This window comes from Camelus dromedarius, chromosome 11 (assembly GCF_036321535.1).
Source record: "Camelus dromedarius isolate mCamDro1 chromosome 11, mCamDro1.pat, whole genome shotgun sequence".
NCBI lineage: Eukaryota > Metazoa > Chordata > Mammalia > Artiodactyla > Camelidae > Camelus > Camelus dromedarius.
Genome location: NC_087446.1, coordinates 66,954,637 through 66,979,338, shown reverse-complemented (window position 1 = coordinate 66,979,338; position 24,702 = coordinate 66,954,637). Strand labels below are relative to the sequence as shown.

Here is a 24,702-nt window from a genome sequence, read left to right as displayed (position 1 = left end):
CCACCCTACAATAAACCACAAAATGGATAAAATATATGAAGCAATGATTTTTAAGACACTTGAAAACGATCATCCACTAGGACCTTGTCCTGCCACCTCTATGCCAAGGCTGCTAGGCCTCCTACTGCCATCACCAATAATGTCCACCAAGAGGCGGCATTTCCTTCCTCTGCTCCTACTGCAGAGCCAGTCCTGAGCAGTCCTTTTCCAGGTTTTGGCAGGCAGCTCCCAGAAGTGCTCTCATAGGCCTTGGTCCCTTTTAGCCACCAGCAAAGGGATCAAGGATTATCAGTGAGCATCCTTCCTCATCCAAGACCTAGGAACCTATCTGACTTCTGAGCAGCCCTTCACTCTTGTCTGCTGTCTGGTACTCTCCGCCCAGCTTCCCGAATCCCCGGCTTGGGCAGCCTGTACGCTGGCCACAGCCCATCAGAATCTGTTCCCCCGCCAAGAGGCCACGCATGATCGTGAGCAGGGCTCCAGGCCTCTGGAACAGCGTGGCTTGGACTGCGTCCTGGTCCTGGGCTCGCTAGCTCCATGTCCTTGGTTGAGTCAGTTAACATCTCTAAGCTACAGTTTCCTCATCAGTGAAATGAAGACATAATCAATATGGAAAAAAAATCAGAATCTGAGGGGGACTAAATTTCTGGTGATTGAAGATTATTTTAATTTTGAATTATACAGCCAAGGACATCATACAATTTTTACTACTTCATAATTCTAAAGGACAGCTTCTACTATTAAAACTAATACATGCACGTACACACAAACACACGTGCAGACACACTGGCTCTGCTCCACATACATCCCCACGGGCACACACACATGGAGTCATGTAACACACACACACTCATAACATACACACAACCACACACGTTCTCAGGCGCACACACATACATAACATACAGAACCATATACATCCCCAGGCATGCGCATGCACACACACACACACACAGTCATGTACCACACACGTCCCCAGGTGCGTGCATGCGTACACACACGTCTTACACACTTTGGCGTTATTCTAAATCAATTTACAATTGAGGGTCACAGTGTCCATTGTTTTATCCACTCAGAAGATCCTGACTTTGGAGCGTGAAGCAGGAACCCCTCCTCTCTGGAGATGGTCTTTACCACTTACAGTCTCAGTAGAGCCAACATAACCGCTCTGGACCTTTGGAAGTGCAGGGCCAGAGCATACCTGGGAGCTCACATCCTATACATGTAAACATGTTAAGTGCAGTAGGGTCTAATCTCCTGCCTTTACAAATATACATTCATTATAAGGGGGAAGGCCAGGTTCAAATTTAGAATTCCCAGACACAGGGGAGTCCGGCAAAGAAAGTGAGCGTGTGGGGAGAGCTGATTCCCAGTCTCTGATCACTAGCCTGACCGTTTTCTTCCCAATGCTGGGTCCATCCCTTGCCACAAGGGGCCTTGGATGTGCACAGGGGGACACACAGACCTCATGTCCGGGCTCTGCTCATACCCTCCATGCAAACAGCTATGCTTTGGCCTCTCTGTGGGTCCTAGGAATCTGAACTCCGGGGAGAGCTGATGCAGGCACTAGAAATGGGTCAGGGGCTGCTGAGACAGGGCATTTGTGGTCCTGGGTTTCTAGAGCACAGGGCGGAGCCAATGACCATGTCCCCTTGGCCCTGCTGACTCCACCCCATGGAGGGCATGGCCAGAGGAAGTGTCAGGGCCAGAGGGACCCTTTGTAGTGCAGGACCCAGGTCAGAGGGCCCCCTTGCCGGGGTCTAAGGGCAGAAGCCCCAAGGAAAGGTCTGAGGAGGCTGTAAGGTATCTTCATTCCCATTAATTAAAAAAAATAAAAGCATACCGCAATCGTGGGTGGAAAGGTTTTGTTACAAGGGAAGGCACTTGACAAGGTCTGGCCATAGAGGGCTGGTAGGTTTGCCAGGTTGAGGAACCAAGATGCCGTTAGTCTCCACTGGGTCTAAACACCTCCTGAATTCCTCCGGGTGACACTGAAATGCAGTGAGACACGGAAACCTCTTAAGTTGTTAAAATCTTCATGGTGAACCATTCAACTCTCTCCTCATTCTTGGCTATGAAAGCACGATAAACACAGGCCAGAAACGCATCAGCCTGTTGGTTGGTTCACTATCCGCCTGGTGCTCCCTCTTGTAGGAGCTTTTATCACATCACCCAGGGCTGACCCGGCTCAGGATTATAGCTGATTTTCAGCACGTGGCATCACTTGCTGGTGACACGAATCAGGCAAGTTAGCCACCTCCAAAACTCTGAGGCTCCTCCTGGGAGGAGCCTGCAGACCCCCAGTCTAGCCTCTGCACCACAATGCTCCTTAGTGCCACTCCCATCTTGCTGCCCTGGCCTCTAGCTCTGACCAGAACCTCGCTGGATTGTCGATAAATGTCACCCATATACCACGTCTAAGCTTGGGGTCCAGATGTGACCATGTTTCTTATTTAATTCCCATCGATTGATTGATCTTTGTGTAATCGTGTTGGCAGGAAGGCCATTACCACCCTCTTGAGGCCTCCTCGAGCCGCCTCTGTGTATAAATGTCCTAGCACCCCAGGGGATCGGGTCTGAATCCTGGAACTCAGACAAGATGGCACCTGGAGAGACAGGAATCCACTCTTGCCATGGCTTCTGCTGAGGCTCGGTGTGGCCATAAAAACGGATCCCACAAGCCCTGACGTCACTTGACTCGCTGCAGGGATGCTCCCACACTGCCCCGTTCCCCCCAGAGACTGAGGGCTTTCTGCTTGTTCCCGAAGGCCCCAGCCCCGTGGGGGCACCGGGTCCAGTGGAGCATCCAGCCTGGTTCCCCGCCAGCCCTTAGGGCCTTGGTGGGGACTGGAACATCAACTACCCTCCCCTTAGGGACCCGTTTGTCTTTTCCAGCCAACAGACCTAGGTCTTAAGCACTTTAACTCACCTGAGGGTGTTTTCCTCACTTCAGGGGCAGTGAGGACTGGGCTTCTTCACACTCCAAGAGCCCCCGGTCTGGATGCAGACAGTCTGGCTCTCCCCCCAGTCCTGCAGTTCCCGGCCACACCTGCTGCTGGTCACAGTCTGTGCTGTGTTCTCTTCCAGGACAAGAGGTGCATTCTGACCCCAACCCCGCCCCCACCAGCGGTGGCAGAGGCAGCGGACAGGCAGGTGAGCAGGGGCCTGAGACCATCTCCGAAAATCAGTGCCCCAGAGGCCGCTGGTGACTAGAGGGGCCACGGGGCAGAAGGCAGCATGGGATGGGAGGAAGAGGAAGGCTCAGGACAAGGAGATGAAAGGGGGAACAGATAGCACTGTGAAGACCTCGGCCATGAAAGGGAAGAAAAAAGATAGTGACAGCTGAAGCGGTGTTGGCGTTAAAAGCTGCGGGCTTTTTCATTTAATTTTATTAAATACCATTACATATAGTGGCATATTTTTATTTGATTAAAGATTAGGTGCCATGTCATATAACAGGATACAGTATGTTATTATTTATTAAATAATACATAATAGTAGATATACTACCATAATATGTTCTGTTTATTTATTATCAGATAGTATATAATACGTATGTAGGTATTTATATACATAATATATAATTCATGCATCTATATAATATATAATAAATAACAATGTAGGATTATGATTAATATATTTTATAACAAGATTACATAAAAATAATGATGTAATATTACACATTGTATGCCTTGGTTCATGACACAATCTCACCTTAGGTGCCTTTGAGAAGTATTTATGTATTAAAATTAATATTATAAGAAACAGTTGTGAACCTATCACCCAGCATCAGAACAGGACTATTGACAGTGACATACTGTGTCCTAATCTGCACTTGGCCTCTTCTCACAGGAAGTAACCAGCATCCTGAATCCTGGCTTACCCTTGCCTTGTGTTACTTTCACACACACAACACTTAAGATCAGTTAAAACAAATGAACTGCAGGTACATGCAGCGAAGTGGATGAATCACACACTCTATGTTAAATTGAAACATAAGCCCTAGAAGGTAGGCGATAGTGTGCTATGCTTTTAACTGTGTATATATATGTCAACTAAACTCACTGAATTAAGAACTACAGCTAGAGTCCAGGTGGGAGAGGGACAGATAAAAGATGAGGTGAGAAGATTTGCTGCAGGTGAGCGAGTTCCTTTCCAGTGACATGTCATTCTCTCTGAAGCAGGAGGGAAGACCATCTGCTGGGAGTCAGGGAAGAGACAGAGGGAAGCTTAGAGGTGTGCAGAGAGCAGAGAATGTTGACACCACTGAGTGATAAGTGGGGAAATGTGCTCACTAGAGAAATCCTGGAGGATTGCCTGGCAGCGGCAACATGGTGGGCATTGATTTGTAGTCTTGGAAATCTGTGCTGGGAGAGCCTGCTGCCTGCAGGCTCAGAACAAGTAGAGCTGGGTGAACCGAGATGGAAGTCGGCCTGGTGAGGAACTGAAAAGGTCAAGGCTCAAGGGGGTTTTGTCTGTCATAAAGAGAGTGCTGAATGTGGATGCAGAGCTGGAAGGTGGGGTAGTGGAAGTAAGAGGAATGTGGACAGGCAGGAAAGCAGAGGAGTCAGTGCATGATGCCCCAGTGAGGGTGAAGGAGGGCCAGGGAGGCTGGTGGAGAAGAAGCTGGACGGCTAGAGGTGGGCACTTAAAGGAGAGAGGCTGGACCTGGGGTGGAGACACACCCGGGTATGAGCCCGTGGGTAGGGTGAATGGGGGGTGGCTGGCTCAGGCTGACGGTGAAGAAGACTCTAAAATGAACATACTGGGTGGTGGAGGGAGAATGAACTTTGACGTCTTGATGGTAGGAGGCGAGGCAATACAGAGCTGGTGGTCCAGGTGCTCCTGACTGAGGCAGATGAGCAGGGAGGCCAGGGTGGCAGGCACTGCTAGGAAAGGATCTGGGTTTTCCAGGTGCTCCCAGGAGAGTAGGAGCAATCATCTGAAAGGGGAAAGTGAGCACAAGGAGGCAAACCCAGGCTCCTTATCAAACGGGGGGTGTGAGGGGGCAAAGTGTCAACTCCAGAGATGGTGGGCCAGGAAGCAGGGACCACGGGTGAAGTGAGGGGACACTCAGAAAAGAGAGGGAGAAGAGTCTTCTGGGTGTAGGGGAAAGAGAGGCCCCAGGACAAAGTAGCACAGGGGCACAGTGATGAGGATGGACTGGCTCTATGGTGACACTGCAGGGCTGGCTGGATCTTTGTCCTGAGGGCTTAATTTGGGGGGGCTGCTGGCCTCAGGAGGACACCCCTCTCAGCAGCCTGGACAGACGCTCCCGTTCTTGAGAGCTGTGTGGCCAACACTGTTCTCGGAGGTGCTCTGCCTCCATCTTCTATCAGACTTTCCTGCCCAGCCCCCGTCCGCCAGCGAGGGAACCTGGGCCTTGCAACTGTTTCCCGTGGAGGGAGACAGGCTCCTTGGAGAAGCAGGCTGATCTTACTTTTCTCCGTAACCCAGGTCCTAGCAAAGCTCCAGTGTGGCCCATTCAGAGGCTCAGATACTTAATAAATTAACTTAAAGCAGTAGAATAGCAGAGCTGGAGGAAGTGACCACTGAGCTCACAGAATTCACTGCCCACACCCCCATTCTACAGATGAGGAAACAGAGACCAAGCGGTGAAGCAGCCTTGGCCAAGGTCACGCTGCTCCTTAATGCTGGCCTGTGTCGGGCATGCCAAGTGATGAGTTGCAGTGAAAGGCCTGAGAGGGGGCTCTGGGGCCAGACAGCTTGGGTTCAAGTCCCAGGTCTGCCATTTACTAGCTGTGTGATTAATGACTGTCCTTCCTGTAAAGTGCCACCTCATTGGGTTGTCGTGAACACAGAGTTCCTGGAACAGCAGGACAGAGTTCTGTAAGGGTTTGCTGTTGCTTTGTTTACTATTATTATCACCAAATGAACCCTGAAATGAAGAACAAAGACAGCAAGAATTTTTATTTTAAAGGATTTTAAAATCCGATGATGAATGTTTGATTTAGTCTATTCAAGTCTGCATTTGACCCTTATTAACAACTACACAATGGATGACTTTTGAGGAAATGTTGCTTCATGTCTTTAATTCTCACTAACGACACAGGCTATTCAACAGGAAGCAGCTTTTTTCCAGGAAGAGGGACAAAATGTTAACAAAATCTCGGTACCTCTCGGTCCCCAGTGAATTGGTTGTGACCTGTCAACCCAACTCTGGGGAACTGCCCGCTCCTCCTGGGCTTGCTGCACTGCCCCGCGGCATCCAGGGGGCGCTGTACGCCCACACGAATCCAGTCTCTTGGTTCATATCTTTGCTTCAGATCCCTCAAGGACTGCCCATGCCCCAGGGCCCCATCTGCCCCGCCAGTCTCGCCTGCTGGACTCCAGGACACCATCCTGGGTCTCAACCATCCTCTCCTCCTATGCCCGCCCCACTACTCTTCACTTTGTCCTTCAAATGTGGGCTCCTGTGGCTCTCCACCCAGCAGGGGTCTCCCTGTCCTCCACCTCGGGTAACTGCATCGTCCTGCACGGTGCGGTGCGTAGCAAACCCATGTGGAGTCAGGAAGAATACAGAACAACAGGTGCTCAGAGGGGCTGCCTTTCCCACTGCAGGGGCCCTTGAGAGCTTTCTCCCGGCTGGTTATTCACAGGCGCTGAAGCTGTAGAATCTCGATCTCACCAATTTAAAGGGCATCATCACTAATTACAAAAGCAATCATTTTTTCAGTAGCAAAAGGACAAAAGACTTTGTGCCCCGCACCTCCAACTTTCTTCCTCCGCCTTCAGAGGTGATTCTCACTCTCTGGGCAAGGGTAGAAAGCAACACACAGAATATTATTTTTCAATGTTTTCTTTCCCACTATGAAGATTGCTTTCCCAGAACCGATGAAGGCAAGGATGGTTTGGCTTCCCTGCACTGAGGATTCAGAGACGCAGGGGGGGAGGGGAGTGGGGAGATAATTCAGCATTATTGAACCAAACCGAGACATTAAAAGTTTCTATTCTAAACAGAAAGAAAGCAGGATGCTATACAAACGGGAAACCATAGTTGGAAATGCAATAACGAGTTACAAGACAATAAACATGAAGATGGAAAAAAGAAAAAGTACATCAAAATACAAAAAGGTGGTAATGGGAGACGGTAGCATGAAAAGATAGATTTTTTTCTCTTTCTTTCTTTTTTTTTTCTCATTATTCTTAGGATGTGTTGGAGCCTACGTGATTATCAGTCTAAAGGAAATAGATATAGTAATGAGTTGATATACTTGAAAAAATAGATAACCACAAATCGAAAGCATACAATAGAGTCGCAAAAAAAAAAAAAAAAGAAACAAGCTCAAAATTGCTTAAAGACTTAAACATTAGACAAGACGCTATAAATCTCTCAGAAGAAAACATAGGCAAAATATTATTTGATATATATCTCACCAATGTTTTCCTAGGGCAATACACCCAAGCAACAGAAATAAAATACAAAATAAACAAATGGGACCTAATTACACTTATCAGCTTTTTCACAGCAACAGAAACCATAAGCAAAACAAAAAGACAACCTATGGAATGGGAGAAAATTTTTGCAAAAGATGAGACTGAACATGGCTTAAATTCTAGACTATATAAATAGTTCATACAACTTAATAAGAAAAAAAAATAAACAACCCAATCCAAAAATGGGCAGAACAACTAAACAAGCAATTCTCCAATGAAGATATACAAATGGCCAATAGGAATATGAAAAAAAGGTTCAATATTGCTAATTATCAGAGAAATGCAAATCAAAACTACAATAAGTTATCATCTCACACTAGTCAGAATGGCCACCATTCAAACATCCACAAACCACAAATGCTGGAGAGGCTGTGGAGAAAAGGGAACCCTCCTACATTGTTGGTGGGAATGTAGTTTGGTGCAGCCACTGTGGAAAAGAGTATGGTGAGTCCTCAAAAGACTAAAAAAAGACTTATCATTTGATCCAGCAATCCCATTCCTGGGCATATATCCAGAGGGAGCCGTAATTCCAAAATATACCTGCACCCCAATGTTCACAGCAGCATTGCTTACAATGGCCAAGACATAGAAACAAACTAAACACCCACAGACAGATGATTGGATAAAGATGTAGAATTTAGATATAGAAGAATATTACTCAGTCATAACAAAGAAGGAAATAATGCCATTTACATCAACATGGATGGACCTGGAGATTATCACACTAAAGTGAAATAACTCAGAGAAAGACAAGTATCATATGATATCACTTGTATGTGGAATTTTTAAAAATGATACAAATGAACTTATTTACAAAACAAAAACACACTCACAGACTTAGAAAACTAACAGGAGTTTGGGATTAACAATTACAAACTACTATATGTAAAATAGACAAACAACAAAGATTCACTGCAGAACACAGGGGAAAATATTCAGTATCTTGCAACCTTTAATGGAAAAGAACCTGAAAAAGAATAGACTATGTATATGTACAACTGAATCACTATGCTGTATATCTGAAACTAACAAAACATTGTAAATCAACCACATTTCAATTAAAGAAAAAGATAAGTTCTAAATACCTTTATTCAAAGAAAATCTTCAACTCTTACCTCTTACGGAAAGTAAAATGGGAAGCTTGAGCAGGACCAAATTATACTGAATGAGAGGTTACATACCTTCTCCAGCACGTGGCCCATGCTACACACACATCGTGTTTTCCTTCAGGTAAGAATGGCCCTTACTGCCCAGGGAGCGAGTCCTCCTTAGACAAGGCCTGTGTGGCAGTGGCCTTCTTGTCACCGCTCCATCTCACCAGGAGGCCAGGATTTTCAGAGCGGAGGGAACAGATATCTCATACACTTCAGATCTATTTCCTGAGAAAAACTATGGAAAGAACAAATTCACCTGCAGTGCGGGAAACATGAGCAGGACCCCTTAGCAGACCGACAAGCCCGAAGCAAGATGGCCTGATGTTCACATCAGAACCAGAACAACAACCGTCTGGCCCCAGTTAAACGATCACCATCTCCCCTGCAATGAACGGTTGGTACTCAGTGTCAGGGATGTTTCTGTTGAGACTTGAGAGATCAAAAAAGTCAGACCAGGGAATCCAGACCTGGTGGATGTCCAGGCTCTGCCAATGGTAGAGGCGGCCCCAAGGGGGTATCACCAGCACCGATTCCTCCATTTTCAGCAGGGTCTTCAGGAGGAAGGCGATGTGGATACAGACGCTCCTATGGAGGCTGAAGCCCTCTGGAGGGTTGACGTCACACAGAAGGTACCTGGCAGGGAGCAAAGGAGAGCGGGTCTTCAGGGCCAAGCCTCTGCACAGGAATCCCGGCTTAGATAGAACAGATACAACGGGAATCCCTGCACAGCCCATGGCCTACAATCCAGACACATTCAGCAGCTTCTGGTTTGTATAGTGGAGGCACTGCCCACCCGTCTCCATGTGGCCAATTACTTCGAGTCCGGGAGCACATGCAGAAGACATCTTGGCATCTGTCTAACAACGCTAAGTACCTGACTAGTACCTGAGCACACGTTCTCCAGGGGCTCTCAAGCTTCTTGGCCTACAGACCCCTGTACACTCTTAATTACTGAGGACTCCAAAAGGCTGCTGTTTATGTGGGTTAAATCTATCAATAGTTCCTGTGTTAGAACTTAAATAAGAACTTTAAAAAATGCTTATGATTTCACTTAAAAATAATAACAACCTACTACATGTTACCATTAATACTCTTAAGCAAAAAATAAGTATATTTTTCTAAACAAAAATCATTAATGAGAAGAAGAGCAGTGATTTTAATTTCTGCAAAACTCTTTTGGACTGGTGAGTTCTGAATTCTATCTGCCTCTAAATTCCCTGTTTTGTGATATCACAGACCAGGTTTTCCCTGGAAATCCCCACAGGAAACTCGGGAGTGCAAGAGTGTGCAAAAGGCAGGTGACATACCCGCGTTTCTATGAAAATAGTCTTGCATCTCAGGGGCCTCAGACACACTTTGATAACTGCTGCCCTACCCTAGGCGAGACTCTCCTACACAAGAGCCAGGCAAGGGTCCTGGCTTCTTTAATGAGTTATCGCAGCCACACTCCTCCCTTCTCTGTGTTAATGTTCCCACAACCTCCATTACCGCAGATGAAGATGTAATCCTCAACTGGGGCCTCTAATCCCAGAAGACTGCCAACTTTGAGAGGGAAGGCCCATCTACCATCCCTACACCCCGCACAGTCTATTTTGAGTCAAGCCCTAGATAACTGCTAATCGGCAATGACCCTTGTCTTATTCCTGAGTTTTACCGAAGGAGCCAACATCTGGATGGAACTGAAATTTCCCTGCAGATAAACAAGGCTGATAAACCACCCCATTCAAACATCTGATTCTGGGGCTCTTCAAAACCCGGATAAGGCCCCGCTTCATAAAAGTCAGGTCCTCCGCCTGCCCTTCCCGGGGGTTCTGGGAGGCCGCGGCCAAGCAGGGCTACCCGGACTCGCGGTCCCAGCCCCAGTGCCCGAGGGGGAGGAAAGCCCGAGGCTGTGCCCCAGCCCTGTCCTCCCCGCCCCAACCCGCTCCCTGGCAACAGAGCGCCTCCCCGGCAGCCACACCAACCCGGATCCCACCCCGGTCCATGTCCACTGGCCCCGCCAACGGCGCGGCCGTACGTTTACCATCTGTGGGACGCCGCCCCAGACAGGATGTCGGCCGCCGACTGACCAGGCAAGAACTAGTCGCCCAGGCGAGCAAGCCGCCAGCCCCAGCAGCAAGCACCGCCATGGTCCCGGGTAGCTGCACACTTCCGGAGCCCGCTGCCCGCCCCAGAAGCTCACACCTGCCCGCGCAGAGCGCGGCGCATGTAGCCATGGCAACGCCGCGGGGCCCTCCTCTAGCGCTTGCGTCTGTGTCCTCCCGAGGCTAGACGTGAGAGGGCAGAAATTGCGGAGCCAATGGGAGCCAGGGCTCGGCCAGGACGGGGGCTGGGGGGAGGCTTATGGGGCAGCTGGGCGGGGCCGGGGCGGGCGGTGCCGGGCAGACGTCCTCACCTGCAGCTGGCGCCGGCCGGATGCTGGGGCGGTGCTGCCACCAGTGGGCGGGGCTGCGGGGCGGTGGGGCAGCGGGGCGGGGACACCCTCACCTGTCCGTGTGTGTGGCTCAGCCTGGGCTCCGCGGCCTCCCCTTGCACCGGACGTGGACCCAGGCTGCCGTTGGGCAAGATAGAGGACTGAGCCAAGGCACAAACGGCTGGCCAGGTAGGGCACCTGAAGTGCAGATTCTCCAGGCCCGCTGCCGGCCTTGAATTCACGCTGCTGGGCAGTTTCCAAGGAGACGGGATCTGTCCTAAGAGGGGAGATAGGGCAGGGGTGCCAGATGCCGGGTTAGGTGCGGTCTTACAGGCTAGCCACGGTGAGAGTGTTCAGAGAAGCCCCTGTGTTGGCGGGGCTAGGAATTTGGGGTATGGGGTGGGGATTGTGTGTGCCATGCTCTGTGGTCTCCCCAAGAACTCTCACCCCCAAGCAAGGGACCCTGCTCCCTCCACCATTCACTGCAACCCCTGCCTTCCCCAGCACCACTACCCCTGCCCCCGGAGTGTCCCATGACCTCTCCCCACACCGGGCACCGTCCCTGTTACAGGTACTGAGGTCCTGGTGGTTCCAGCCCGAGGGTGGGGGCTGTATCTGACCAGTTAGGATGCCTGGAGCCTTGTATGAAACCTCAGAGCATAATGCAGACGTGCACAGAGGCCCCTCAAACAGGATTCCCTGCATGGCCCTCCCACCACGGACCCACAGCGCAGCTGCCACACCAGGCCAAGCCTGCTGGAAGACCGCTGGTCCCTCTCATCCTGTTCCTGATCAAGAGTGCACCGGCCACACTGCTGGGTATTTAGGGGGCCTTAGAAGAGCAGCTGGTATTTTCATGGGCAAATATTTGCTCTTTTGGGAAGATTTCAGTGCAAAGGGATGTAGGATATGCTTTTTCTGTTGCCCTGAAACTGGTGACTAGGATGCAAACTTAAGTCAAAACAGGTTTTAGAGAGAGCTGCAAAATATCTAACCCAAAGATCACTGTTCCCCAGCAAAGGCAACACCACCTGGCCGGTGGGGTCCTGGTCCCTCATTCTGGAGGTTGGGGTTTGCACCCTCCAGCTGGGACAGAGCCCGAAACAGCTCTGAACACGCTCCAACAGGCTTTCCCAGCAAAAACGGCCTTTATTTTGAATCTGGGTGAAGGAACCAGCTGAGACATCTGAGTAAATCTTCCTGGGTGTAACCAGGCCTTTTATGCTGAATGAAAGAGCGGCTCTCCACATGCTAACTTCTTAGAACTGAATGTGTGTCAAAACCTTCATGCATGTAGCATGTTGGGAACAGCGTTTCATGGTGAGGGGAACTATATAACTTACATGTGTATGGGGAAGCCCTCACTCCAACCGGCTTTTCCTGCGCACACTGCCTTTATTTCGAAATTGGCTGTTGCTGAGAAATCTTGGTAAGCTTTCCTAGGTGTAACCATGCCCATTATGCTGGACGAAAGAGCGGCTCTACACTTGTTCACATCTCAGAAATGAATGTGTGTTGAAGCCGTCATTCATGTAGCGTGTTGGGAACACAGTTTCGTGGTGAGAAGAACTATGTAAATTACATGTCTATGATGAAGAAATTGCTCGAAATGGGTATTCCAGCGCATACTGCCTTTATTTCGAAACTGGCTTCTCAGAAGACCTGTGGTCTCCACTGCAGGTCTGTCTCCAAGCTCTGGGCCAGCATGGTGACTCTGCTCCCCCTGTCTATTCTGGGAGGTCTAGGGGTCCTCCATGGCCCTTCCACCATTGTTTCTTTTGGAAACACCCCACAGATGAAATGGGCCTGAGAACAGGAGAGCTGGATGCCAGCAGCCACTGCCCAGTTTGTGGCTCCTGGGAGGGGCATCTCCTCTCTGTGGGCTCTGATCTCCCCTACCCTCTCCCCTACCCCCACCCCTCTCCTCCTGCATTTCCCGATTGATCCCTGGATAATGGTCCATACCAGGAATGACCTGGGAGAGGTTTTATGAGTCTTTAAGGGAAAAAAAAAAGAAATCTTTAAACAAATTACTGAAAGTAACTTCCAGCTTTCCAGGGAAAGCCCTCTTTCCAATGTTTAAGGCTAGTTGACAGGGTGTCAAATTGCCTAACCACTCACATCTGAGCAACTGCTAACTCTTTCCAGTTCCCCGCAGCATCCACCTCTGGCAGCTTGGCCACAAGAGGGCAAGAAAGCTCTTTCCCCATGCCAGCTCCAGCGTGGCTTTGGAGGCAGTGGAGGCTGAGAGAAAGGGCCCCGCCCTGAAGTTTGGGGGGCCTCCAGCCACAGCCAGAGGAGCAGGAGTTTTCAGAGTGCCCCAGGAGGGAAACCAGGCAAGGCTGCCTGGCCCAAGTCTTCCCTGCCCAGAGAGCCCCATGAACTGCTTTGGGCCCCACACCCCATTTGGGCCCCCTGCAAAAAGGTACCACGGGATCCACACCTGAGAAGGCAGAAGGATGGCCCTTTGGCCTGGGGTCCCAGCAGGTGTGTCCTGTGATACCTGTGGCCACATATCTTCCTTGTCTCTCCAGGTCAGTGAAGGGTCTGTGCTGGGCACCTTGGTGCTCAGGAACATGGGATCAACTCTAAACTCAGAAGGACAGAGAGACTCTGCCTGGAAGCAAGGATTCCAGGGAGACGCCTTGCCCAGAACTGGGGGACTGTGTGCTGAGTAGACCCCTGGAGGCAATGTGGGGCTGTGGGGTCCTCATCAGAGAAGGGAGCAGGTGTGCTTTCCGGGGGTGGAGCCCTGCTTTGTCCAGTCATGTCCTTGTGTAAGACTCATTTACAAACACCTTCCAGTCCACCTAGGGGTGGCCTCAGAGTTGGGGGTAGAGGAGGAGAGTGAAGGGTGCAGACTTAGGGCCCCCTGACCCACCCAGGGAGCCAAGGGTCAGTGGGAACATCGTGGGAGTCTAGTGCAGGGGTGGAGGACGAGAACTAAGAACATGCCAAGTCATGCAATAAAGTGACCTGTGATCACGAGACACAGGTGGCTGTACACCAAAGGAGGGAGATAGAAATTTAGACCCAAGCTCTGAGAAACTTGAGAGGGGCTGGAGGGTCCCAGGAGCCCTGAGGAACAGCTCTTCTAGGGGCACAGATATCCCAATAAACACATTTCTCATGGATGCTTTTTGGGGTGCAGAGTGAGTTACCAGGATCCTAAAACTAGTATGGAATCCCACCCCCTTGTTCATCACGATTCCTGGCAATAAATTGCTGTCATTTGTTCCTGGACATGCACAGGGGAGGTGACTGCTGTGGTGGTCACTGCAGGACTAGAATCTTCTGGTGTGGGCTCTGTGACCACAGAAACCCAGGGGGATTTCTTAACGGGAGCACCTGGAGTCCATGCCTGCAAGGACCACCCTCATGGGATGGCCAATGATCCCGTGGTACCCAGGTCACCAAGTGACGAATTTGTGAGGTTGCCTGGGGTAACCTGGGGACATGTAGGTTTCTGTGGTCAGCACGTGGGCCCAGCACTGCGGGATGGTCTGCACAAAGAGGGGCCTGCCCTCCTGATGATGGCTTCTAACACCTGCAGGGAAACTGCTCCCTGGGCGCCTGGAGGTCCATATTGAGAGCGTCCTGCCAGCCATGAGGGATCACCTTCCCCTGATGCAGAGGCAGACCTCTCCCCCTTGAGGCCCAGGGGACACCTGGCTCAGGTCCCAACTGTGTGCCCTGGACACACAGAGCCCCAGATCTCTGGCACAGACTGGGGTGTGGTTGTGTCGGGGCAGAAAAGGCCCAGGTAAGGGGCTCATTCAGGGACAGAGGCCACTCTGCAGGGATACTGGACCTGGCAGCAATACACTGCTTCAGAACTTACCTGGGCTGGGTTTCCAAGCTGTGGGATGGAAGGGCCTCTCCTTCCTGCGGTGCAGTGGGGGGAACTAGATCCATCGTCAATATCAGCCCTGAAAATGGAGGCTGCACTACATCCATTCCTGGAAAGAAAAATCAGGCCCCTCCAGTCCAGGTGACTCAGAAAGTCAGTCAGCAATGTTCGGGGCCCCCAGTTTAGGCTTTGAATTAGAGCTGAGCGGCTCAGGAGGCCAGATCCCTGTCCGTGGCTCCAGGAGTAGGCTTTCTGCTGGGGGACAGGATCCTCAAAAACACCTGTGTCTTTGTGGGACTTTCCCCTCTGACCAGCTGGGAGGCAGGGTGCAGTTGTGGGAAATGGTGTTTCCATGAGCAGAGGGCCACCAAGTGGTGGGGGCACAGGAGACTGTGAGAATGAATCCCGCAAAATTTCTGGAATCAAAAAACTGGCAAATGTGAAAAAGTGCATAATTTGTTTTATCGAACAGGCTGCTTATGTACGTTTGGAGGGCCAGGTTCAAAGACTCTGCATCCATCCAGGACAATAGCATCAAGAGAAGAACAGACAGAGCAGAAGGAGATCTGGGGTTTCCCCCAGGAATGAGGTGGAACAGGGATTTCTGCAGATTTGCAAGGCGTCCCCTACCACTGAGCATGGGGTTAAAACCCCACGTGACCACCGTCGTGTTTGGCTTGGGCTCTGGATCTGGCCTGCTCATTTATTCTTCCAGCTGAGTTCCAGAAACTCAGAGGGTGGACTTTGAGGGGCTGCGTTTGGAAACTAGTGAGGAGCTGGATGGTCCTTTATATTGAGTCCCTTCAGCCTAATCACCGTAGCTGAATCCCAACACCCCCCAGGCACCCAGGGTGGCTGTGGAGGGAGAGAAAGCCTGGCAGGCGACCTAGGGGTTCCACTGCTCTGTCCCTCCCTTGTCTTCATTCCCTTTCACCCCAGAAGGTGTGATTGTCTCGTGTCATGGTGGCCACCGTAGTGTCCCTCCCAGCAATCTCTCTCCTCCATCAGGTGGGGTTCCCAACCCCACTCAGCCTTCTCTCTGCATGGATGCTGAAGGACCAGGACCACCTGAATTTCTGAGCTTGAGCAGTAAGGTGGAAAAAAAGAAACCAATGGAAACAAAGAAACAAGTTATTGTGGCAAAACTGCCCACCACAGAGAAGCTGCCCTGAGTGGAAGGGAGGGTGTGGGCATGCCCATTTGTTTCCTGTCTCCCAGTCCTCTTAGCTTTCTTATTGCAGACCTGCATGGTTACAACAAAATGATCTGCAAAACTGAAAATATTTACTCTCTCGCTTTTACAGAAAAGGCTGGCCAGCCTCTGGTCCGGTACCAGGCAAGTGATTGGAGTCCCTTTCCAGTTTGGAAACATCTGGGCAGGCCCAGGTTTGCAAAAGTCTTTAAGAGTAGTTACGGAGTTTTGCTTCTAAAATTCTTTACGGCTGTATATACTTCTGAGATGCGGTTGTGCTGTGTAATTCTGAGCCGGGATTTTCTCAAACTGTTTCTCACTTCTTATACCAGACATTCCTAAATTCCAAGGGGAACTGTATATTAAGGAAGCCATGGAATTTAGGAAAAGGATACAGATCTCATTTCCTTTTAAGCATCAGTGTACCTCCATCATGGCAGTATTGGTTATGAGTTATTGATAGGGGAATTAAATAGTAACCAAATTAATAGAAAATAGGGGATTTTAGGTACACAGGTTCATCTTTTCAACATTTTTTGTAATATTTGCAGTTTAAGATGGCCATTCCTGAGAAACAGGTAGCCTCTTAGAATGAAATAGCATTTCCTCTGAACCATAATTAATTTTTATTTCGTAGACAGCAGGAAGGGTAATCACACATCACACATTTGGGGACGTCAAAGAGAAAATGTAACTTTCTGGGAGCGCACTCCCCCATCTCCCCCTGCTCTTTTCACTGTCCCATTCTCCCTGGAAGGCTCTTTCTTATCTTCTTCTCATGGCTCCAGTAACTCTTTCTTCCTCCTCATCCCTCAGCTGGTAAGGTTACTTTTCTACTTTGAACAAGCAAACAAGCCAACAGAAGAGAAGTTTCACAAGCAACTCCCAGCACATCCGCTCACCTAGTGTTGTCTGTGACCTCACTCTCGGTGCCCCACCTCTTATTACAGGTAACATCGAAAGCCAATTCCTCGAAAAGTCCCCAGGGCCCCATCCCTCCCATCTTCTCTGGGTTGTCACTCCCAAAACCATCCTCTCTTTCACTACCTCATCTATTTTGTTCTCCTGCTAGTTGGCTCCCATCAGTATATAAACGTCCATCTTCTTAAAAGAAACAAACAGCACTCCTTGACCATAATTCACCCCCACCAATTGCCACCCTGTGTCTTTGCAGCAAATATTTAAGGAGTTGTTTAAACTCACTGTCTGCATCTTCTCTTGAGACATCCCCTTTTACACCCACTCTGGCTCTTCCCCTGATCCCTCGCTCTATGGAAACTGCTCTGTCAAGGCCATCAGTGACCACACGTTGCTAAATATAGCGGTCAATTTTCAGTCCTCATCATGCGTAGACCCTCGGCAGCATTTGACCCAGCTCTTCCATCCCTCCTCCCCCGTGTTCCTGCTTAACTTAAACTCCAGCCCATCGCTCTGTCTGTTTTCTGCTTTTGGTCTACTGGCTGGTCCTTTGCCAATGTCTCCTCTTTTTCCCAAACATACACTGTGGGTGTGCCCCAGGGTTGGCTCCTGGGCCTCTCATCTCTCTCTCTGCTATTCCTTTGGTGGAAGCAACCCAGCCTTGGAAATTGGCATGCCATCAATTTCTCGATTTCTCCAAAACTCCCTGATTTGCCCTTTCCATCTGGACCTTTATCCCTGAGACTCACATTCTTTTTCTTTCATTAATCTTGCTTTCACATTCATACATATGTTCTACTATGTAATTACTTTTCCAAATATTGTATCAGTAAATATATATATCATGTAAAATGCTCAAATCTGTATTATTTCCACTAAGATGCTTATTCTACCTTAGAACCTTTCTGCATTTCTGTATTTATGTGAAAAAAGCGAATAGCATTTCTACAAGCCTTATAGTTAAACAGTGTGTTTGTTTGGGGCTATTATGTAACATGAAATAATGATACATTAACATAGTCCTTTTTCATTTATTTTTATGTAACACCAAGATGAGGTTTTTGCACTGAACACTGGTTTTATTGAAATTTTACCTACGTTATGGACAGTCAGTTTATGTGAAAGCCCTCATTTCTCCCCTTTCTGATATATTTTCCATTTGGCTATATATAACATATACCTTGGCATGAAACAAACTTCCCAAATCATTCACATAATACAATTAATACATTTAAATTATATTTTTTAAATGTTAAAAAGAAAAAGAAAACAGACTCCTCTACCTATTAGGCATTTCTGTGGCAATATGTAATACACACCTTAACCATGACATTGAAGAACTGAGCTGATACCAGCCCCTTTCCACCTGCTCAGCCCCACCTTGTCCCATCCCTTGTGGATGGAGAGGACATCCCTCCCATTGTCCAGGTCCAGATGTTTTAACAATGTTCTTTCTGTCTTTCTCTTACACACACAGACAGCAAATCCAGCTTGTTAGAAAATTCTGGGTATTCTGTCTTCATTAACCACCTGCTCCCTGCTCCCCGCCCTCCTAAGAGCCACCTTCAGCCCTTCCTGGACACCAATAGCCTCCTGTTTCCATCTTTGCTTTCCTACAATCTCTCATCCACACAGAGTCAGAGGGAGCCTGCAAAAGCATACATTGATGGGGTGGGTTTAATTCAGTGGTAGGGCGCATGCTTAGCATGCAAGAGATCCTGGGTTCAAAAATGATTATAAATCAATAAAAAATGTTAAAAAAAAAAAGAGATCCTGGGTTCAATCCCCAGCACCTTCATTAAAATAAATAAATTACCTCCCACAAAAAAACACAAACACAAAAGCTTAAGTTGGACTATATCACCCCTCCCCTCAAAACTCACTAAACGGGTCATCATTTCATTAGGAGCCAAAGTCGTCACAAAGGCCTCAGGACCCGGCGTGCTCTGCCTCTCTGCCCACACTCTCCCCCTCACTCAGGGGGCCTCTGGCTCCGGCTCTTCCTTCTTCCTCCGGATCTATTCTGCTTCAAGTTCATTACTCCGTGAGATCTGCCAGGATTGCCTTATTCCCTCCTGCCTGCCTCCCACCCCACCGCCATCACCGGAGTTTGCTCATATCACTCTTTTTTTTTTTTTTAATTTTTCCAAGCTCTTACTACCCCCAACATGCTGCCTGTTTCCTCTACTAAAACTCTGAGCCCCCAGTGATGGGGAGTCATGTCTATTTTGTTGACTGATAAAGCCCGAGAACCTTGTGAATTGGTCTAGTTAGGAGATTCCCGTACGTAGTAGGAGCTTATACACATTTGCTGAATGACTGTAGATGCCCTGGTCCAATCCGATGGAGCACTTCTGTGTCCTGCTCAAAGAATAACTGTCCTTTCCACCTGAGAGGGGGTGACAACTTCCTTGGTGATCAAAGGCAACATCTTTTTGCTTTATGCTGTTAACCTTAGGCGGGGAGACTGGGGGATCTTCATATATATTTTTAAATTTGGTTCACTCTGCAGTTTGTCTTTGGTCTCTGTATAATTTTGAAAAACTCTTTATGAGTGATCATTCTTCCATCAGATTGAACAGGGTCCAGGGGGAAGGACCAAGCCTGTCCCATCGGCCATCCTATGTGTCATGTCCTGGGACCCAGTGGATGCTCAGCACGTAAGTGAACAGACTGGAGTGAGTGAAGAAATGGGAGCATCTCCTTATTGTGGTGGCTGCTCTCTGTCAGATGCCTTGAGATTTGAGGAAGGGTTTACAAGTGCGGAGAGGGGAGATCAGGTCCTCTGTGCTCTTCCTGAGTGCCCTGGCTTTACCCATTCCCCCAGCCCACTCTGGGCAGCCAAGTTGAGGAGCTGGGCCACCGGAGGTTGTGCTGATCAATAATCCACCTTCACCCCAAGTCCGGGGGGTAGGGACCCCTGGTTGTAGTCTCTGGAGTCAGGTCCTTGGAGGAATTCCTCACTGAACTATGTTTTGGACCTTTTATTTTTCTCTATAACCTCCAGCTGAAGAAGATTGTCTTAGACACATGGAAGCTGAGGACGCCTACTCTCCCCTCGGAACCCAGGTGGGGCTGGGAGTCTGCTGTTTGTATAGCCGGTGGGCTCGTGTTGCTTTGGGCATCCCTGTGTCTGAATTCCTGCAGTACACTCGGTGGTAAGGAAGGGGTGCCTGGCAGGGAGGGAAGTGGGTCGGGAGACTGCACAGCTGGGGAGATGTTAACCTGGGGTGTGCAGGAGCCTGCTGATGCATGGCATCTCGGTTCAGGGAACTCTTCACTCTCAGAGGGGTTCCCACTCCCGCAGGGGCCATTTGATCAGGGTGCTGGGCTGTCAGGGGACCGCAGGGGTCCCAGTGAGGATTACAGTGCCTTCAGGCAATGGGAAATGAGGGGTCCAGCGGCACTTGAATTAACTGTGCACCCAAACCCAGCCCCCACCTCTTTCAGCCTTTATCCTTATCTGCAAAACTGGAATTTTATTAACCATCCCGCGGGGTCGTTGATGGGCTAGGACAGACTAGACAGTCAAGAGCTGGAATTCTTCTGTCCCCTGATTGTTTTCCTTCTTTCTGACTATTTGCTCTCACAAGCTCAGTCTCTCTGTCTCTCTCTCTTTCACTTCTAACTTTCTCTCATGCTCTGGTTTCATTTGACTTCCAACCACCGCCCCTCGCCAATCCCCAGATGAGTGAACTTGATTTCTGTGTGTCAGTTCCAAATTCCCAGGAAAGATGCTCTGTCTCCCTCTGGATCTGTTGTCCAACCCATCAGTTGTGGCCAGATGAGGGAGTCCCTCTGGGACCAGTGGAGGGTCTCCGCCCAGCCCCCCAGCCACCAATTTGGGAGCACATATCTCTCCAAGGAGGAGGTACTGGCTGTGACCTTGTGTCAGTCAGTATGAATTTATGTCTCCTCTTGCCCCTCCTTCATCCTCCTAAACAAAGATGAAAATTAAACACTCCCGGGATTTGTGTCATGGAACACGCAGGGTGGGGGCTAAGGGGGCTGGAATCTCTGCTGCATTTAAGGGACTACAGTGAATCCCCAATGAGAGCCTGCAAAGGGAACACCACCACCCCCACCTGGCACTTATGGTGCTGAGTCTGCGTGATGTTGAGCTAGGCTTCTGACCACAGCTCAGGGGTCTGGTCTGACCAGTTAGCCTTTGAAACCAACCAGCTTTGGATTCCTCAATCCCTCCCTGAGGTTTTACCTGAACCACCAGCTTCTGCATCTCTGAAGACAGATGATGAGGACCCTTCACGTAAGCCGTTCGCACAGCCCTGTGCAGGCCTTTGTGCTGCACGGTCTGCCCTTCGAGATAACTGAGGTTGGTATTTTACTGATGTTAGAAATAGTCTGGTTTCCCTATGTACTGTTTCACTGAACAAGCAACAGAAGCCACTTCTCGCTGATAAAAGCAAAAAGGGACTTAATGAGAAGATGCTGGGAGGGTGTATGGATTGGCCAGGACCGGAGCCAACCCAGGAGCTGTAGGAGGTGTTAGGGAGCCCCAGGCACCAGGCCGGGCTGGGTGCTACCGGGCCCCCTGCCACCCCAGAAGGGACCCCTCTCCACCCGACCCTCCACCTCACTCACTGCAGGTTCATATCCCGGCAGGGCCAGGTCACACTGAAGCCACCAGCACACACCTCAGTGGGGGAGTTGACACCGTCTCAGCTGAGGGCGTGCCCGGTGTGGGGAGAGGCCCAGTTAGAAGAAGGCGGTTCCCCTACTGTTCCGAGTTAAGGTGCAAGTCAGTGCCCATCACTCAGGAGAGCCAGGCTGGACGGACCTCATTGCGGTGACTAGGCCGTCTGAGTTCACTTAATACTTTCTATGTTTGAAGGCCCTGGAGGGAGAAAAAGTGAAGTTTCTAGAACTTATTTTGTGTTTCCCATGTACCAGGTGCGGTAAGCAAGCCACTTCAGACAAGACCCAGAGCAACCACGTTAATAGGCCACGGAGGAAGTAGTGCAGTCAGGCCTCTGTGGACCCGAAACCCGTGTCCCCATCAGCTCAGTAGTTACCAGTGGAAACTGGGGGGATTTATGGGACTGTGTGCTCCTGTAGGGGCTGGGATGTGTGTGTTTAAATCCACATCTTCAGAAACTCTGCTAGAACCACAGCCACTTATTGCACGGAGGCAGAGGAGGGGAGGATTCCAGCCTTTGTTCCAGCTCGTGTGGAGCTCAGAAATTTCTCCTTCTGTCCTGAAAACAACACCAGAGCTGAGGGAGCTGCAATCCCACTGTACTTCTTAGATCCCAGAAAAATGAGGGGAAAATCTGCTCCCAACACAGAGAGGCAGCCAGGCAGGCTTGGCGAGTCACAGCTCCCAGGGCAGAACCCGCTTTTGTAACAACCCCCAGGGCAGGCAGATTTAACAGGTCCCTGAGGCCAGTGGAAATCTCAGCGTGGGGAAGTCCGAGTGTGACAACTCCAGGGGGCCAGTCAGAGGGGCCCCCTGCTCTTTTTCATGCATTTTACCTCCAGGACCGTGTCCTGTTCTCAGAATGAAGGCCTCAGAGGATAACTCCTCATGCTTCCTGCCTGGAAAGGAGAAAATAACTCTATTGAAATATACCCAAAACATTCTGTTTCATTTGGGGAAGTTGTTTTTTGTTTGTTTGTTTTTTTAATGAGAAATTAATTTACCAGAGCCTAACCAACCTGGGAGAAGGGAAATCCCTTCTGTCTCACCCAAATTGGGGTGGGGGGAAAGAGACACACTTGTGGAGGTCACAGCTCAGGGCATAGGCTCAATGAGAACTAATCACAAGACTACAGATGCCCTGCTCTGTCCTGCTCCCCCAACACCTTACCTCCATGTCAGTAGGGCCCCTGTGTAATAACAGGAATAAAACTAAAAGAAGTAAATGTCTCAGGAGTGTCAAGGGAAAACCCAAAGACAGCGGGGAGATGAAAACAAGGACACACAGGCTGTTTTAGCCTCTCACACCAATAGCTGTAGCAAACTACACACAGCCCATCCCAGTAGATAAACAGAAAACCTCACAGAAGAAATTATTTATTTTGGCTCTCTTACCCAGTGCATTCCATGGTGCATCCTCGCCTAGAATTGAGTGGAAGCAAGTCCATCTCAGAAGGGACATAACTGAAGAGGGATGGCTTTCCAGACTCTGATGGGCAGAGAGAGCTGCAGCCTGGGTGAGAGCATGGTGAGGGGTGGGGTAGGGGGTGGGCTGCCTTCTTCCCCAAATAAGGAAACTTCCTGAGGCCAGCACAGGAGGGAGGGCCATGGGGTGGAAGCAGCCAGACTTCTTCCTGAGAACTGATGGGATGCCTCAAAGGGACCATTCAGGTACCAAAACTGGGCCGTGAGGGTGGGAGCCAGTCGGTCTGACTCAGAGCCCAGGACTGAGGTGGGCGTACAGCAGGCCGGTCTTACTTGGCTGGATCCATTTCACTTCTCCGAAGCCCTGTGTAAAACATGAAGCGTGGACGGCCTGGTGAGCACAGCTCTGCCCTCAAGACCTGTTTCAACTCCTCTCTTCCCGGAAAACACCATCTCTGAGCCCGCCCTTGGTGACCTCAGAGAGATCACCCTAGTGGCCCAAGCTAGTGACCGGGAACATGTACCTTCCTGCAGCCAACCCCAGACGTCCACTGATGCATCATATACTGGCAAAGATGTGAGTTCCTGTGCATTGGTCTAACAGCAGAGACTCTGCCACAGGCCCAAGAGGTGGTATGTGGGACATGCAGGGGTGCAGAAGTGCAGGCAGTGCAGAAGTGCAGATAGTGGCAGGGGTGCAGAGGTGCAGGGAGTGTAGGGATGCAGGGAGGTGCTCAGGCACGTGGCCAGGATTAGAAGGCAAGTGCACATCCTCGCAGTCAGCCTGACCCCGGGAGGCTAGTCCAATCGTTTGGGGCGGCGGAGGCGGCGGTGCGTGGGAGGCTGCCCGGGCAAGCCTGTCGATTTCTTCTCTTCCCTGCAGCCTGGTCTGGGGGGGGCCTTGGCCACTGGAGATTCGCCAGATGTTGGACTCCAGGTAAGCTTGCTCCTGGGAGGTGGGGCGGTTAGGTCAGGGGGCAGCGGCAGCGACAGGGGGGCGGAGCGCGGCTGCCTCTGGCGAACTGTTGGAATAGCTGCCTTCTCCCGGCTGCCGGGCCTGGGAGCGGCCTCTGCTGCCCCTGGTCACCGTACACGCCTGTCCCGCTCAGCTTGCTGAGTGGGGACGTTGCCATTAATGTGCGGGGCCCACGGGGTTAGGGGGGCTGCCGCGCGGAAGCCGGTCAGTTCGCTCAGCTCTCCCCTGCGGCGGAGCCAGTGGCAGCTTCTGCTGCCGTAGAGGCGGGACGCCGGTCTCCAGGTGAGCTTGCCCCTGGGAGGCGGCGGCGGCGGCTGCAGGGGGAGAGGGTCCGTTTCAGGGAGTAGCTCCATTTCTTCTGTCCCGCGCGGCCTGGCCTGAGGGCGACCTCTGCCGCCGGGGATTTGCCTGCGGTCCGACTCCAGGTGAGGTTGCACCTGGGAGATGGGTGCGGTGGAGTCAGGGGGCTGGTAAGGTGGTGGCTGCGGGGATAGGGAGGCTGCCCCGGGGTAGCTTGTGTATTAGCTCCCATGTCTGTGCCGCGTGGCCTGCAGGCGGCCTCTGCTGCGCCAGGTCCCCGGACACCCCTGTCCCACTTTGCCTGCTGGGGGCGGGAGGCAGGGTAGTCAGGGTGCACGGGTGGCGGGGGTCGGGGGCCT

At 50.4% G+C, this 24,702-nt stretch overlaps 1 long non-coding RNA gene across 1 annotated transcript; it reads left to right on the top strand.

Annotated features, from left to right (window-relative positions):
• The first annotated feature begins 11,099 nt into the window (after positions 1-11,099).
• LOC135322419 (uncharacterized) lies at positions 11,100-23,638 on the top strand. The gene is made up of 8 exons (XR_010382983.1): positions 11,100-11,214; positions 16,180-16,261; positions 16,884-17,017; positions 19,559-19,645; positions 19,993-20,143; positions 21,195-21,318; positions 23,042-23,159; positions 23,430-23,638. It is a non-coding gene; the product is annotated as an uncharacterized LOC135322419 (long non-coding RNA).
• Positions 23,639-24,702: the final 1,064 nt, after the last annotated feature.